Source organism: Embiotoca jacksoni, unplaced genomic scaffold (genome assembly GCF_022577435.1).
Source record: "Embiotoca jacksoni isolate LCO1_2020_lvr unplaced genomic scaffold, fEmbJac1.0.p SCAF_113, whole genome shotgun sequence".
Lineage (NCBI taxonomy): Eukaryota > Metazoa > Chordata > Actinopteri > Embiotocidae > Embiotoca > Embiotoca jacksoni.
In genome coordinates this window covers 528967-545501 of record NW_027185245.1, presented here as the reverse complement: position 1 = coordinate 545501, position 16535 = coordinate 528967, and the positions used below count along the sequence as shown (strand labels likewise).

The window sequence follows — 16535 nt, the reverse complement described above, 5'->3', positions numbered from 1 at the left end:
AACAGTTACACAGAGAGATGCACGCGCAACATGAGGATGAACAGCCAAGTCTCTCTGCCTGCTTTCCCTGTAAGTACACACACACACACACACACACACACACACACACACACACACACACACACACACATCCATAACCGCTCATACACATGCTCAGAAGTCTTTTTGAGCTGGGGGTCCCACAGTATAATTTCCATACCACCCTCTGTTCCAGGTCTCTCTTGGTTCTATGAATAGTTCCGCGCAAAACTGTATTTGGCATTCTCAAATTCAACAACGCCAGCAAAGATCTGAAGAGTAACGTCAAAGACCCAGCCTCCCACACACACACACACACACACACACACACACACACACACACACACACACACAAACACAAGCCCCCCCACCAGACCTTTGGTGTCACCTACACCCCCATTAGGGTTCCTTGAAGTCTGTGGGAGACGGGGAGGTCTCTAAGCTGTTTATCGCCGCAGCGCTCGGAACACACCGGGGTTTTTCCTTCCCCTGCCGATGCTGTAAATACGGAGAATGGCGAGAGATGAGGAAGATCTCTGCCCGCTTTATCCCGAGGGCTCTGAAATCAGCCCGGTTCCTCAACAACAAAAAAAAACACAAAGATACTCAGAGACATTCGCACAACGCAGCGCTTTGATCCATGGATGAATGGAGCAAACGCACAGGGAAGTGACAACTTCCAACAGAGCTGGCCCCCTTTTTTTTTTTTTTTTTCACAGCAGTACTGCCACCCCCCCCCCCCCTACACACACACACACACACACACACACACACACACAAATGCTCAGCCAGCCAGCCAGCCCCCCCACCCCCTAAAAGTGAAAGATCTGAGGGAAGAGTTTGAGCATGTCATGTGAGCTCTCCGTGGGTCAGAGGGGAGTTGGTAGCTCACGGCTCAAGAGAAGCGAAGTTCAGGTTGAGGGAGAGGAAGGAGACGGACGACTTGCAGAAGTAACAGCAGCACAATCAGCTTGTTAAAATAAACTGGATGTAACCCTCTTTTTTTTTTTTTTTTTTTTTTTTATTTTCTCAACATGATGAGGGTTCGCAGCAACTGTTGGATCTTGCCGCTCCTCTCTCTATCCGCCCCCCCCCCCCCCCACCCCCTCTTCTTTTTCTTTTTTTTTGCTTTATTTTTTTGCTTTTATTCTTGTTTTTGTTTCCCGTCTGATTTTTGGCGATGGCTGCCATTCCCATGATGCACCAGCCCCAGGCACCATCAGACAGCCCCTTTTTTTTTTTTTTTTTTTCTCACTTTCTTTTTTATCCCCACTACAAAGGGATATGAGAAATGAGAAAAAAAAAAAAGAGGAAAAATCAAGAAAGCCCAAGTGCAAAAATGCAAATAATTTAAGATGTGTGTGTGTGCGTGCACGCACTCTTTCATACTGTCGCTATACTGTACCATTAAAGGTGCCCAGTGTGTCACCGGGAGGAGGGGGGGCGGGGGGGAATAAATTACCTCAACCTTTCTGATCTCGCATCCTTTTTTTTGACACCTTTTATCTTTTCCCTTCCATCCTTTCCTCTCTTCATTTTCTCCTGCGAGCTCACATCTCTGCATCTCAACTTCTCCCCTGTTTTTTTTTTTTTTTTCTTTCTTTTTTCTTTTTTTTATCCCTCATCCTTTCCTCCCCGGAGTTCTCTTCCACCCCCTGTCGATACGTGGCTTTTTATTCCTAGATGTAAAGCCACTGCTTCCCATCAATCTATCCCTCCATCCCTCCCGCCGCCACCCTCTATTCTCCCCCCACTGAGTGTTTGATATTTGACGAGGAAGCCTTTGAAGTGAGCTGACTTTAAAGAGGCCTGCTGATGATGACAGAAGGAACCAGCCGAGGCCTAACCCAGCATGACCATTCAGCAGGCCCTGCCACCCTTTTAAAACAGTCCTGTAGCCTGCGGGTGCCGGTGGGAGCGCCCTGATCACGGCTGCCGGCGTTGGAAAGCGACGCGTGCATGTAGAGTGTGGCGGGTATTTGTAAGAAGTTGTGGGGAGATGAAGGGATTTCCACCGTCGCTATAATGCGCCTCTCTCTTCTCAAAGCGTACTCGGCGTCCTCCCAAGGAGATGGTCCCGATGGAGCCGGCGGAGTTTGCAGCCCAGCTCATCTCCCGCCTGGAGAACCTGAAGAGGGAGCAGGACACCATCACTGTCTCTGGAGGAGAGGCTGCAGCAGATTCAGGAGGTTTGTGTGACATTGGTTCTTTACTGGGTGGGCGTGAAACGCTTTGTGTTTTTCGGTCAGCTGATGATTTTTTTTTTTGGATGCTTTTTGTTTTTGACCAGGAGGAGGAGAAAGAGAAGACACGGAGATCATGGGGAAGCGCTCCCCAGCTGTCCCCCCACCCCTTGGCCCTCCTCTCCGGCTCGTCTGACGAGGACCCGCAGGGCGATCCTGGATGAGCACCTTTCCCGGGTCCTGAAAACCCCCGGCTGCCAGTTCCCCCGCCGTGATCCGGCACTCCCCTCGCTCCGGCTCCCCGGAGCGCCGGCCCTTCGCCTGCGCCGGCTTCGGATATCAAGGCCCTGGTGAGGACCGGGCCCTCCGCTTCTTCCGTCCTCCAGTCCTGACCAAACGGCGTTCACTCTGGCCCTGGGCCCCAACAGGACCCCTCGTGAGCCGGCAGAGCACAAAACAACATCCACCACCATTACATCCACCATCACGGCAGTCCCAAGTCCAAAGAGCAGATTGAGAGGGAGGCGGGCCTTCAGGGTGCACGGCATCTGCTCCCGGCAGCAGCGGCGAGTGCCAGCCCTGCCAGCACTTACCTCAGCGCAGCCGCAGCCCTCGGCAGAGAGATGTGCGGGGCCGCCTCAACGGACGGCAGTTTGGGGTCAGTTCCAAACACGTCTCAAGACGAAGGCGCCCCCTTTTTTTTTTTTTTTTTTTTTTTTTTTATTTCTTGCGTCGACGGTTTTAAAACTAAACCGCGCCGCTCCCTCTCTCCCGCGCAGTTGCGTTCCAGCTCTTTATCGAGACGCGTGTGCCGTTCCGGGGCTGAGGACGGGGGTGGCCGAGAGGTGCACGGAGGACGGCGGGCCCTTGCAGCTGCCCAGCGACACGGCAGACCCCGCCCAGAATGTGTTGCAGTGGATCCTGGAGAGCAAACGACAGGGCAGGCACAAGTCTCACAGGTGAGCGCCGGCTGACACCCGGAGGTGCTCGGGTGTTTGAGGCTTACTGGAAGTCTTAAAAATGTCCTTTGTTCACGTCGTTGATGCACGTAGCCTTACTTATCTCACCATTTGCTCCGCAGCACCCAGAGCACCAAGAAGTCCTTCGGGGGGCTCCTCCGCTCAGTACGCACACGTGGGGCGGCGGCGGAAGCTGTGGCCACCTACTGCGGCCACCAGCCGGCCCAGCCGTTCATCCAGGACCCGGCTATGCCTCCCCTGCCCCCTCCCAACACTTTGGCCCAGCTGGAGGAGGCCTGCCGCAGACTGGAGGAGGTCTCCACCAAGACCGCCAAGCAGAGGTGCGTGGAACCCGGAGGAGCGGATCCTGATCTGTGGACTTCCAACCATAACCAGATTTCGTTTTTTTTTTTTCTCCGTCCGATACGCTGACGTCACGGTTTTATCGTCAATTCTATTTCACGTCTCTCCGCAGGCATCCGATGTCCAGTCTTCAGCGAGAGAAGACCCACCTAGTGCCTGTCCAGGGTGGGGGCTCCGTCCCTCTGTCGCTCGTCAACACCAGCCCTGCCCGGCCCCCCTCGGGCCGAGCCCCCAGCCTCCAATCAGAAGAGTACGATGCCTCTAGCGTCCTTTGCCCTCACCTCTCCTCCTTTCTCCTCCTCCTCCTCCTCCTCACAGCCATAGCCTCCAACTTACCAGTGTACTTCGACCCTTTTACCTCTTCCGACATGTCACTTGCACCGCTCACCGCAGATACACGAGTACTCTTGTGCAAAGCTACGTATCGCACATATGCTCACTCAGGAGAGGGAACTTATTTTAAGCTTTGCATGCAGAGGCCTGGAACTGCCTCTGCGTTTTCTGCACGGATCTCGTGCGCGCGCAGCGTGCGTGCGTGTGTGTGTGTGTGGGGAGCTTGGTAGTCGTTGCACCACCTGACTGAGACATCCCTTTCATATATATGTATCATTTTTATTGGCTGTCCTTCATGTGAGCTGGCAGTCGGCTGGGGCGAGCAGAGCTTAGCAAAGAGAGAGAGAGAGAGAGAGAGGTCCTCTGAAGTGGGGCCTACAAAGCCTTGGACACGGCTGAAGGGGAATTGATAACAACTGCACCCCTTCTCCACGCGCACACGAGCACACACTTACCGATGACACCCGGGTCACTCACTCACAGGGTTCTGCCACTGTATTTCTAGCCGAGCACCGTCTTCTGTACGCTCTTGCCTGTAAACCAGCAGATCGTCACTTTGAGTCCTTTAGAAGTCATTTCTGTTGCGATCGGGATGTTGTCGTTGTTGTTGTTGTTGTTTTTTAAATGATCATAAGGGTGTCCTCTTCCTCTCACACACTTTCTCTCTCCCTCTTTTGTGTGTCCCTGCAGGTTGAAGGAGTGCAAGAAAGGTGCGGGAAGCCATGTGGTGCATGCGGCGGGGGAGACGGTGGTGACGTACTTCTTCTGCGGGGAGGAGATTCCTTACCGGAGGACCATGAAGAGCCACAGTCTCACCTTGGGCCACTTCAAGGAGCAGCTCCGCAAGAAGGGCAACTACAGGTGTGCGACCGTTTGTTTGGGTGTGAGCGCGCGGAGGGGACGTTTCGAATCCACAGTTAAAGTTTTACGAGAGGCAATTTGATGACGTGAAGTCAATGAACTTTTGGTTATCAGAGTTCAGTTTGTTGGCCTTTATGCGGGACATTGTTGGATTATCAGTGTTGAAAAGTAACTTAAGTGCATTTTACTCAAGTACAAAATTTAAGTATTATTTGGAGTACTTTAGTTGAGTGTTTTCATTCGATGCTACTTTATATTTCCACTTCACTACATTTCAGAGGGAAATGTTGCACTTTCCCCTCCACTACGTTTCTTTTACAGCTGTAGTTCATTTTAAGATGAAGATTTGACCAGATGGATCGTATATCAAGCTTTTAAAAACAGCAACACATTGCTGAAGATTATACCACCTTTTTGTTTTTGACGTCTTGCAAAAATCAGTGCGAAGTCGGGGTCGCATTTCAGATGTGCGAGTTATTAACATCTCCACCAAATAGGGATTTATTTATTTTTTTCCCCCCCTCTAATCTTCTCACATGGTTTCATTTCAATAAATGTTCAAATGGTCTAATATCTCCCCCCCCAAAAAAAAAAAATCAAAGATTAGAGAAAAAACTGAAAACAGATTTGTGGATCAGACCGTTGTTGTTCTTTTTTTCTTCTTTCCTCTCCCAGTAATCAACTGTCAACCCCTCACATTAATCTGCTGCGCCTGTACATAAAGTAGTTCAAACTGGCTCCACCCACGACAGCTACGGCGGTAACGTGCTGCTGACACGCCGATGCTTCGCCGTTGACAATCTTAACGACGTCGCGATATTTCTGCACTTTTTTTTTTTTTTTTTTTAACTTAAGTGGGATTTTTCACGCGGGACGTCCGCGTGTGTTCGCGCACCGCTGTCGTGGTGCTTTTACTGACGTGAGAGATCGAAATACGACTTCCTGCATGAACACGGTCGCAGCCCCGGACTGCGGTGAGAACCTCGGCCGTCGGCTCGCCGGGTCGCTAAAACTTCAGGCTCTTCTGTTTAGTGGTAAAAATTCACTACCGGCGCCCGTTGAAGACCTGATGTTGCTTCTCCGTGTCTGTGTGAAGCGGCTGTTATCAGTGTTTTGTTTTTGATGTGTGTGTGTGTGTGTGTGCGTGCAGCCTGTGTGTCAGGCCTCTGTTGTTTTTTTTTTTTTTGCGTGCGTGCGTGTGGAGAGGGGTGCGATGAAAAAGGAAAGGACAAGAGGGCGGGAGGGAGGGAGGGAGGGTGGTGCGGGGGTTAGTGGGAGAGTTTGAACTGCAGCGATTTGGGTCCCATCTGGTATTGATTTCCATGCTAAGGCACACTTAATACACATGGCTTTGAAGCCCCAGCCCCTTTCATTTCAACCAACAAAGACTCACACAAATGGCCAGCGTGCAAATTCTTCACTGATGTTATCAGGGCCTCTTTTTTTTTTTTTTTTTTTTTTTTCTTCTGCTCTGTGTGTGTGTGTGTGTGTGTGTGTGTGTGTGCGCGCGCGAGCGCGCGCCCATGAATGTGCTCGCGTTGAATGTGCACAATGTTTACACATGTTGTAATCATTTTATGGATATTTTTGAAAGGCAGATTGTTAAATGCCAGATCCGCTTGTTTGCCCGACTACAGGGCTCTGACTGAGGCCCCCCCCAGCTCCGACGTGTGTTTGCGGAGAGTGATTTTTTTTTTTTTTTTTCTTTTTTCTACTTTGCTTCTTTCCAGTGGGCATTGAAGGGGAAAAAAAAAAAAGATCAAACATTTATTGTTTAGACTACCGCGGTCTCCAGGATAAGCATGGCTGGAGTATTGTGTTAATAATTACAGGTATCAAACTGGAAGAGAACAGGGGGAAAGAAAAAAAAAAGCAAAATAACTTACAGACAGTTCTTCCTGCCCAGATGTGTGCAGCGTTTTTGGATCAACAAATGTGACAAGCACTTAGCTCTATGAGTCCTCCACATCTGTCTGTTTGCCCCCCCCCCTTCCCTCCCGCCCCTCTCCATCCCTCTTCTTCTCTCTCTGGCTCGCTGTCTCAGTTCCTGTGTCATACCATCCACATTTTTTTGGAAAGAGAGCCGCGCGGCGCTTTAATAGCAGCCAGAGAATGTGTGGAGTTGGGTCATTTCAACATGGCAGCGGTTCAACAAAGAACAGTACTGCTCGGCCCTGCCAGACGATATTGGTGCCAGATGTCAGTGCAAACGGAGGGAGGAGGGGAGGGGGGTGGGGGGGGGGGGGTGCAGACTTAGCCACATAAAACATGTTCCAGTGGAAATTCAGGCTCTCTCTGTCTGTCTCCCTTCGCAAAAAAGATCATGGCTCTTTTGAAGTTTTTTTTTTTTAATTTATTTATTTATTTATTTTTTTATAAAGAGTATGAGAACTTTTTTTTCTTCTTCTTCTTCTTCCTCATAGAAAAGGAGGAAACCGTTACGAGGCGTGTCTTGTCTTGAGCTTTTACATTTCATCTCGTTCATCTACTTTATCTTATTTACTTCCACGATCCTCCCGAGAGACGCCTATTGTATCCCATTTAGTTGAAGTCTTCCTGTTGCTGCTTTTTTTTTTATTATTATTATTAGTGACCTCCCCCGTGCTAATTAACACGTGTGCACTCCCAGGCACCTCCGCCAGTATTGTTTTTTTTTTTTTTTTTTAAAGACTATAGCTCCAGTTTTATAAGTATTGCATGTGCAGCTAGCTCACAAACATACCTACATTCCAGTCACCTCACACACGGAGCAAATCGAGGCATTTTTCCATTACATAGTTAATGAGAGGATTCTGAGACCCTGCTAAACCAACCCACCCCTGCTGCTTTCTCTTCCTCTTAAATGAGGATGGGGGGGGGGGGGGGGGGGGGGGGTTTGCATCATTATGGCCCAGTGAAGTCATGGCTGACGAGAAGCCCCTCCTTAGATTCGACGCACACACACACACACACACACACACACACACACACAAAAAGTTGTCCGTCAGCTGCCCTTCCTATGGCTCTCAGCAAGAGCTCATGCTATCAACAGGGGTAAGGAAGGACACAGTGTACTGCTTTCTCTTTCTCCTCCTCTTCTACTTTGCCTGGGTTCTTCTCTTTGTCCCTGTAATAATGAACCAGGGATGAGGAGTGAGCGAAAAGCCCCCCCTGTGTGTGTGTGTGTGTGTGTGTGTGTGTGTGTGTGTGTGTGTGTGTGTGTGTGTAAATGTCGCAGAGTAAATGACAGGCAGACTTGCAGGCACCTGAAATTTTAGCCTTTGTCAAAAGGACCCCCTTCATTTGCACACGGGTCTAATTGGCCCACTGTTAGCCCCCCCCCCCCCCTCCCCCCACCACCACCACCACCACCACCCCGCCCACACGCAGATAAACGCGTACATCAGTTTAATACACAAGTAAATAAGTACACGAACACATAAAGAAACAGGAGGAGAGGAGTCGAAGCAACAGGCGTTCAGCACGAACGAGACATCTTTGCTCACCGGAGCCCCCCCCCCCCCCCCTGTTCAAAACTCAGGACGTATTTCCAAGTTCGTAAATGTTCCGAACACGGTCCGGTCAGTTTGTAATTCACGGGCTGAACCGTCAGGACTCGGATCAGTTCAAGCTCCCGATTGTTTTCGGTGGGTTTGAGCGGGGAACGGGCGCTGCGCTGCGCCGCGGTGCGTAAACGAACCGTGCGAGCGGGCGGCGACTCTTCCGCAGCTCCGGGTTTCGTGTGTGTCAGAAATCAGATGAGAAAAACGAAAAGGAAAAAAACCAAACCCGGAGGAGGCCCTTGGTGAAAACAAGCCTGACGCAAGCAGCTTGTGTTTTTAATCACCAAACAGCTGTTTTATAGCTGCGAGTTTGCAGTAAATCTCTCCTGCTTTTTTTTTTTTTTTTTACACACAGTTCAGCTGCGCTCGGCAGAATCACAGGATATTTTTTTTTCTGGTAACAAAAAAAAAAAAAATGAAAGGGCGGGCAGGTATCGTCAGGCGAAAATAACTGTTGGGCGGAGAAAAATAATAACACCCAAAACTAACGCACCTGCTCTGTTGTCGCGGCAACGCGTGGAAGCGCCAGGTCCGGTACGAGCACGGGAACGTGGCACCGAGAGCTCCGTTCAATATTTAAACGTGTTCGGAGGATGTCCCGTTGACATCTCTTGACTTTCGGTCCGTCCGTCGTGTCCCTTGTCCTTGCGTGAATGCCGGCTTTTTGGGGCGCTGACGCTCTCTTGTCCCTCTCGTCGCAGGTACTACTTCAAGAAGGCCAGTGACGAGTTCGAGTGCGGCGCCGTGTTCGAGGAGGTGTCGGACGACGGCTCCTTGCTGCCCACCTACGAGGGCAAGATCCTGGGCAAGGTGGAGAGGATGGAGTGAGTCCGTGCTGCGGACTACGCAGATGCTTCGGACGTCCGCGGATGTCCTTCTTGAAGCCCGTGTGTTTTTAAGCTTAAGACTGCAGGGCTGAAGATGTCGTTTGAAGGAAAGCTGAGGTTCGGGCAGACGGGCCGGGGCGGAAGATGAGAATGCGAGCGGGGACAAGACTTCGACGTGACCGGGGCTGTCGGGTGAAGTGAAGAAATTCTCGACCGCGCTGGACGGAAGCATTTCCGGAAGAGACTCTGGGTGAATGACCACTCGTCAAGAGAAGCCAGGGCAGCGGGGTTTAATCTGAGACTGAGAGCCCATCTAACCCCGCCCGCACCGCGTGTCTGCCCCACGGGCACTCGCTGGCACATTACCGATATGTATACGCAGATATACATGTACATTGCATTGTATTGTGACGCTCGTGTTGCTGTGTAAAGATTTCTACTGCTATTTATTGGAAATATCCCTGTCCCAAATCCTAATATTCCTCCATGGACAAGCTGCTTGGTGTTGGAGAAGCTTCTCCAATGTTCCACCTCCGTGATTTCTCCCTCCTGAGCTCCGGTTCTCCAGTTCTCAAGCAAAGGAAATGGTTTTCATTCCTTTTTATCCCCTCATATTGAGCTGTAAACTTTAAAAAAAAAAAAAATTTAAAAAAAAAAAAATTTAAAAAAATAAATAAATAATACCTCTTTTGAAAACTCCACTCCTGGTCCTGGAGATTTAGCGGGACACGTCGGGTGTCTTGGCTGGAGAGCTTACTGCTGAAGCTTTGAGAATGGCTCTCTTATCACTTAAAGTTCGATAATATATTTACTACTGCAGTGCTATTTGTGGATGTGTCCCCGTCTGCTCCGAAGGGCCCTTAGTGTGCTATGAGGAAGAGAAAAAAAAAAAATAAAAAAAAAAATAAGCAAAAATGCTATTAATATTTAATTCCCCACTCTGGGACTCTGCCCAGCTCGCCTTGATCTGTCACGTCTTAGTGCCTTTGTTTCAGTGGCGCAGGCATCGCACAAATAGCCTACATATTTACGAAGAGGAAACTTGCCCTGAACAGGTCCTTGAGTCCCCAAAATGTGTTTATATCAATATTAATATTTACCAAGAAAAAGCTCTATATTGTGCTCCCCAATGTGCTTGTGTGTGTGTGTGTGTGTGTGTGTGTGTGTGTGTGTGTGAGAGAGAGAGAGAGAGAGAGTGTTACTTTGAGTTGGGTTACTCTGTGTGTGTTTGAAGCTGCAGTATGAGCTGCAGATGATAACGATGATGATGATGATGATGATGGTGATCTACACTATGGTCATGGTGTTTTAATTGAGTACAGTAGCTGTGCCTACATGGATTCTTGCCATGTTTCTTTACCCAGTTTTCAGGGTCTTATTAATCCCTTGGTTTTTACAAGGGGCCTTATGTTGAAAAGATATTTTTATGCCTTTTAGTATCCCGTTTCATCATGTTTATGTTTTATATTTTTCATGGCTTCCTTGGCTCCACTTGTAAACTGTAAATTATGCGTTCTATAGAGCTCAATTGAAAAGATGCCTCGGTACTTTAATTATTGTAATTATGAAGAGATGTAGCCTTTATTAAAATGTTCTATTTTTCAAATTAGCAAATTGCTTCCTATCTTTTTCTTGTGTGTGTGTGTGTGTGTGTGAGTGTGTGATTGGGAGTTTTATGGATTTGTCTAGCTCTAATTGGGATGATGGTGTGTGTGTGTGTGTGTGTGTTTTTGTTGAACAACTTCACCACACACACACACACACACACACACACACCCTGCTGTGCAGAGTGCATCGTCGGATCCAATGAGAAATTTGTGCCAGATTTGCATCAATTATCAGCTCTTAATATGCTCCCTGTTGGAAATTAAAACATGCAGCATTAATTTGGCCACTAGAGCCTCCGTGTGTTTTAGGGCAAGAACGAGAAAGAGAGAGAGAGAGAGAGGGAGAGCTAAATGCGTGTTAACGAGACATTTGGCAAATATATGTCATTATAATATAAGTACATTTCACCCAGCTATTTACATGTTCGAACGTTTGGCCCCCTGCGGCACTTTTAGTTGTAACGTGTTCGTTTGCTCAAACCGAATTACAGTAAATAGATGATAACGTACAAACAGACTGCTGTATGAGAGTAAGTTCACTGATACAGCGCCAGGATTCTCTTGACGGTCCAAACGGCATTTCTGTACAATGTCCCAAGTGTGGAGGAACGTACATACCGAGACAAACCTAAAGACATCTGAGGAAGAACTGAAGCCGACGGTGGCGCTTCAAACGTGAACCGGAGACGTGCCGTCGCGTCGCGAGACCCGTTTCAACGAACGAGGAAAACCTCGGGTTGTTCGGTCGACGTTCTCGGAAGGTTTCAGGAGGTTCGCGCGGGAAGACGCCGACGGACAGACGTCTCGGCTTCCCGTCGCTCGGCCCGCCTGCTCCCGCTGGAAGCGTGGAGTCGCTCGGTTCGTGTCCCGTCAAACAGCTTTTGGACAACAACGGAGTCTTTGCTTACGCAGACCGTTGCTTGTTCGACGACACCAGTTCCCTTTTTGGTTTGGATTTATGACGCCGACGTTAACCTTCAAAATCAAACGCGGCTCGTCAAAATAATTCTGTCCGGCTTTTGTCGATGCTTTTTCCTCTGCTGCCGAGACCTCCGGTCGTGTTGAGACGATGCGAGTGAGACGATCTGATCACCGTGTACGCGCAGCAGCCTCACGTCATGTCATTTGAAATAGGTAATGGCTTGAAGCTTCACACGCACGCCCGCTGATATCGCCGCACACTTCTTGCGCACCCCCGTTCCTCTGTCGCCCTCGGTCCCTTTGAAGTTTCATTGGTTAAGAGTGTTGCTTATGCTGCCTTTCATATCGAAAGGGCATCGTGATATTGTTAAAATACCATTTTCTGGCCTTTCATCAGTAAAGGTCAGTGCATACACTTGAAGGCCAGCCTTTGGGATCTTTAGAACTAAGAAGCTCTCACTCAGCGCCGCTCCACTGTCAGAAGGCCCTGTGAACTCGTCTTTGTGTGGAGAGCTATTTTAGATGGGGTCATCTTTTTGAAGAAAGCGCGGGGTTAGGTAGACTCCAAACTGCCATTCATACATGTCGGGGCTTTTTAAAAATAGGTGAGTTGTAAGATTTTGGGGGCTTTTTAAGTCTTTTTTTTTTTTTTTTTTTTTTTTTTTCAAGTGCTTTCACGATCAGATTATTCGTGTATGTGCATATGACTTCAATTTTTTTTAAAAAAAGCTGTTATTTCGATGATTTTGCGTTTCAGATCAGCAGGGTCCGCCTGGTTGAAGACTTCCTAATCACCCTCCAAAATGTCACCTTTTGTTTTGCGCAAAAAAGCAAAATGAATCTTGACAACTGCAGGATGAACTCAAGATCCACCTGCCGCCTTTTATCCACGTCACATTCGCTACGTTTTCCTGGACGCCTGTTGTTAAATGACTGAAGTTAAATACCCGTGTCACGCGGTGCACGGCCGTAGCCTGAACTGAAAGAGACTAAAACTTGAGTGTTGGGCATGATTCTTGATTGTTTTTGTTTTTTTTCCCCCGTGTAGTGAATCGTAGTTGACGGCAACCAGTGCCGCATCTGGGATGCACGACAGAATACTTTCTCTCGCTCCGCTGCGCATCCGTCACGTTTACCCGAGGGAGTCCAAAGCGCTCCTTTGCTGCAGGGTGAAGCGAAAGACCACGGATGAGTCGACGGCTGTCTGTCTTTCTTTCTTTCTTTCTTTCTTTCTTTCTTTTTTTTTTTTTAGCCACTTACGGCACGTCCTTCCTGATGACATCACAACAAGGTCGTGAAAGACAAAAAGCAGCCTGTCCGTCCTGTGTCTTGGCCCAAGTCGGGGCAAGAATTTAGGACTCTGTAATCGGCTGGTGACCATCTCGTCAGACGCAAATATTGTGGACTGGACCTTTTGTCGCATTGTTCTCTGGTCCTCCGGCGTCCGTGTTATCAAAAATCAGTCAACTTTGTGTTTTCCGTTCACTGATTTAAAAAAAAAAAGAAAAGAAGATGCCATTGAAAGCTCCAGAAAAAGTTCGCAATTCTACCTTGACTTGAGTTTATGTCAAGAATGAACTTTCGCACTTAATTCATTCTGCGGCAACCAGCCATCACTAGAATCACGAGGTTTTTTTTTTTCTATTATGTCACATCCGTTCTTTCCCTCAGGACTTACTCTTCTTATGCGCCGAGTACTGCCATGTGCCCCCCCCACCCCACCACCACCACCACCACTTTAAGAAGTCACCTGTGGACTTTAATGAATTGGCACGACGTTGTGCCAACCTGCCACTTTGGCCCCCCTCATGTCCGCATCTCCGCCTGCTATTGTTTTCCCTGACGATATCCAAAGTCTGCTACCTGTCCCGCCCGTGTGAAGTGAGATCAAAGCCTCCGACTGTGAACAAGCGGCACACAGAAACCTAAACAGGAAGTGGAAGCAGGATCGCACAGATGCACGCTGATTCGTGGAGGCGAGGCTTTGACGTCCGTGTGCGGTCATTATTGTGGTTAGTCACTTTCCATCATGAGTTGTTATCATGCAAAAGATGTGACCATGACCCCCTTCAAAGAAAATCCATTACAAAGCAGCGGAGATGACTTTTTTTTCAGTTGGCACAAATAGAGAAATTGTGCAGGAAGTAAAACATTAAACTTGAGAACAGCTGAGTGTAGAGGCCCTGGGAAAATCTGTGCTCGCTGTCTTGTCACCACAAACCTCAGCCTCATTTAAATACACTCCAGTCATTCCACCGTAGACGGATGTAAGAAAGCGAGACCCCCAATTTTGGGTGCTGAACCCCTTCATTTGGAACCTGGATCAGCCATGCAAGTTGTTCCACGCAGGCAGCATCGACCCAGACAACCATGGGACTGTGGTCAACCAGGGGGCCTCGTCGGCATCCCGGCCAGGCGCCACTGCGGAAGCTGATCCTCGTGCCGTGTGACCGGTCACGTGACTTAATACTGCTTGATTCTGCAGTCTGACCAATGACAAGCTCCCGGGCACCCGGTCTCAACCACCGAAAAAGTTTAGACGATGGCTGCTTGGTCGTAAAGAACGAGAAGCTATCCATCAAAAATAAATTAACAGGGTTATTATTATTATTATAGCCAAAGGAGCAGAATATAGGCATCACTTACATTGAAGCGGAGTTAATATACGATATCATTAGAGAAAGAATTCTACGTCTGTGAGCTTGGAACAATACTTTGGATCGCTTCTGTTTTTAGTAGACAAGCATCTGGTAAGTTAAAGACCAGCATATGTGACCAAAACATTTAAAGCCGAAACAGATCTTCCAGAGTAGTCTCGATTTCCTTTGGTACTGGGCATTATATTTCCTTCTCTGATCGCACAGCAAGAATCCGAAATGATTATGTATCTCACAAACGCTTTGGAAAATGACGAAGACGGGGTTTTGACATTGAGGTGCCCAGAAGCCCAATCTGCTGCCACCGCACCGCAGCGCAGCAGCATCATCGGACGCCGTGCTGCTAAAAGATCACTGGGGATGTGAGGCATGATGGCCGGCCTGTGTGCGTCCTCCCCACAACTGAAGGAAAGCATCTTTTGTAAAGAGAGGGAGCGCCATTGTCCTCCTTTGGTGTTTACTTTTGTCTTAAATTTCACCTAGTGCGCAGCGAGGCCCCCGCCAAGCCACAGCACGGGCATTGTTCTGGGCCCGTGCAGGAATGGTAGCCTGCAGTCACCTTTTTTTTTTTTCTGACTGTCGCCATTGTCCCCACCTCCCCCCCCTCCTCCCTTCCCCAAACTTCTTTGTTTTTACTCTCCGCCTCAGACAGCTCAGATTGTTGCCTGATGTTGCTTCCTCCAGTCCCATTGTTTCCACGTCTCCCCTTATGTAGGACTTCTCTCCTCCCGATGCTTGCGTGGGTTTTGGCTTGAGTGGTTAGAGGGGATGGGAGCGTGGGGTTTGGAGGAGGGGGGGGGGGGAGAGGTGTTGGGGGTGGGGGGGCTGGGGTACACAGAGTGCATGTGAAGTTTTATGGTTAACCACATGTGTTTTTGAATCTTTGAGCTTCCCCGTTTTTTTTTTTGTTTTTTTTTCCCAGGGTGAGAGGTTGGGGGGTGGGGGGGGGGGGGGGTGTATGGTATGAGGATGGGGCAGAAAGAGGGAAGTCGGGTATGAGAGAGAGAGAGAGAGAGAGAGAGAGAAAGAGAGAAAAGAATTAAAGAACCCGGACTCGGACATGTGGTTCTTGTTTGGGGCGCTGCATGCAGAGATGGAGGGTCTGGCTTCTCTTTGCTCCGACCTGCATGTGCAATCTAAACATCCCACTGATTATTAAACAACATGGATGTCTTCTCTTGCCCCCCCCCCCTTCAGCGTGAACCAGAAACAGATAAACACGGCAGGATCACAACAAAATTAGCCGCGCGCTCTCCTTTTCAAATCAGAAAGTCACAAGGCGAACCTTCCCCCTTTCACCGCAGGACGCGCAGAGGTCAAGGACACGCGACGTGACAAATCCTCGCGATCTGTCGTTCTCCCTTTGTAATACTGCGTACCTCTGATATCCTCGATCGGGTTTTTTTTTATTGTCGGTTGTAGCTGTGTGGGTGCGTATTAGCGTGATGCCTCCGGGCCGTGGGATTTCACTACCGTATGTAGTAAACTTAGACCATGCGAAGATGAAACCGCAGCACGCCTTCAGTCTGTTAGATACAAGCAACACCCACACGGCTCCAAAATCCCCTGGATAATGAACAGAACCCCCCCCACCCCCCATCCCCACCCCTCTCCCCTTTCAAAATAAAAGACCTCAGCACGAGGGCAATGATTCAACGTAAATGAATCCTTGACAAAACTACCAATAACAACAAGCACCTCATCATGACTGACTATTTATAGAGTAAAAGCATTTCGTAACCCATCTCAGAAGAACAATGCAAATTTAGCCGATGATAAGGATACTGTTCAATTAATACTATTCCAGCGAGAGTTTTTCAGTCAATGAAAAGGCCCATTTTACGCAAGTAAACGCGCCATTTGTCCGAAGGCAGGCAAAAACGTTCACTGACGTGGACGATAGATTTTTCAGTCAAAGGTCATAAAGTAACTCGGACCCCACAAAACACGTTTGTGGCCATAACTCAAGGTTTCACGCGTTGATCGTGCACGTCATTTTCCCCACCAAATGTCAAATAGGATTAAACAGTTAAGCGATGACATTTTCCATCCCGAAGGTCGCAGGTCGTCCACACCGTGTGATCATAACATTCAGCAGCAGCGCTTTCCTCGCCATTATTCATCGCCGTGACTCGGGAGCAGAAGGAGATCGTGAACCGTATTTCACATTTGGTCATATACAAAAATGTATTTAAAGCCTTGACTACATATTCTGCGTTATCTGAGTCTGGACAGATATGGATGTAAACTGCAACCTGACAGGT

The 16535-nt window shown here is 48.7% G+C and overlaps 1 pseudogene; it reads left to right on the top strand.

Moving 5' to 3' along the window:
• Positions 1-3: 3 nt before the first annotated feature.
• On the top strand, positions 4-10692 carry LOC138194746 (axin-2-like; annotated as a pseudogene).
• The last annotated feature ends 5843 nt before the right edge of the window (positions 10693-16535 follow it).